The following is a 954-nucleotide window of genomic DNA, read 5'->3' as shown; positions in this document are numbered from 1 at the left end:
GGTGCTTGCATCTAAGAACAATTTCTATTATATATTCAGATCTTATTCCTATCTTATAAATTACCCTATTCTAGCATCAAGAAGGTGTATAGGGAAGAAAACCCCACCTGTTACCCTAGCATCAAAATTCCTAGACTGCTACAAATTTTAATAAATGTATATTCCAATTTAATGAGATACAGAATTATAAATCAACTTAAGCCAGAAGTTATTTTATTTATCATTAATTTTTATTTTTTTTTTACCAACAAAGTTTAGTTTCCATACAGACTGTCCAAAAAATGCCAATCTAAACTATATTTCAATAGTCGTATTGGGAAAAGTTTTCAATTAGCAATAATCATGCCTCAGATGGAGCTCGTTGGTCATAATACCACCACTGAGCAAAGCTAAGGAGGTTTATTTTATTTTGATTTATTTTTCCATTTTGTATGGTTTGAATATTTGTTCCTTCCAAAATTCATGTTGAAATGTAATTCCCAATGTGATAGTGTTGAGAGATGTGGCCTATTTAAGAGGCACTTTGGTCATGAGGGCAGAGTAATCCATTCACAGATTAGTGGGTTATCAGGTAATGGGACTGGTAACTATATAAGAAGAAGAGGGATCTAAGCTAGCATGTTAGCACACTCATTCTCCTTGCCGTGTGATGCCCTGTGCCACCTCAGTACTCTGCATAGTTCCCACCAGCAAGAAGGCTGTTACTGTGCCCCCAGGGCAATAGATTTCCAGCCTTCACTGTAAGAAATAAATTTCATTTCTTAGAAGACAGGCTAAGATGCTAATACAAATGTGAATTTGAGGGCAAACATATGCAATTTAACCTGAACTGAGATCTTTCCTCCACATCTTGGTCATGAGCATAGTAATAACCCAGTCTCCTCCAGACCAAACCTTAGAACTCAAAATCCAAACAACAAAACAATTGTACAAGGAGAGAATCACGCAACAAGC

At 36.0% G+C, this 954-nt stretch overlaps 1 pseudogene; it reads right to left on the bottom strand.

Moving 5' to 3' along the window:
- Positions 1-259: 259 nt before the first annotated feature.
- On the bottom strand, positions 260-391 carry LOC129457972 (uncharacterized; annotated as a pseudogene).
- Between the last annotated feature and the right edge of the window lie 563 nt (positions 392-954).

This window comes from Symphalangus syndactylus, chromosome 11 (assembly GCF_028878055.3).
Source record: "Symphalangus syndactylus isolate Jambi chromosome 11, NHGRI_mSymSyn1-v2.1_pri, whole genome shotgun sequence".
NCBI classification, from domain to species: domain Eukaryota; kingdom Metazoa; phylum Chordata; class Mammalia; order Primates; family Hylobatidae; genus Symphalangus; species Symphalangus syndactylus.
This window is presented reverse-complemented; position numbering and strand designations above follow the sequence as displayed.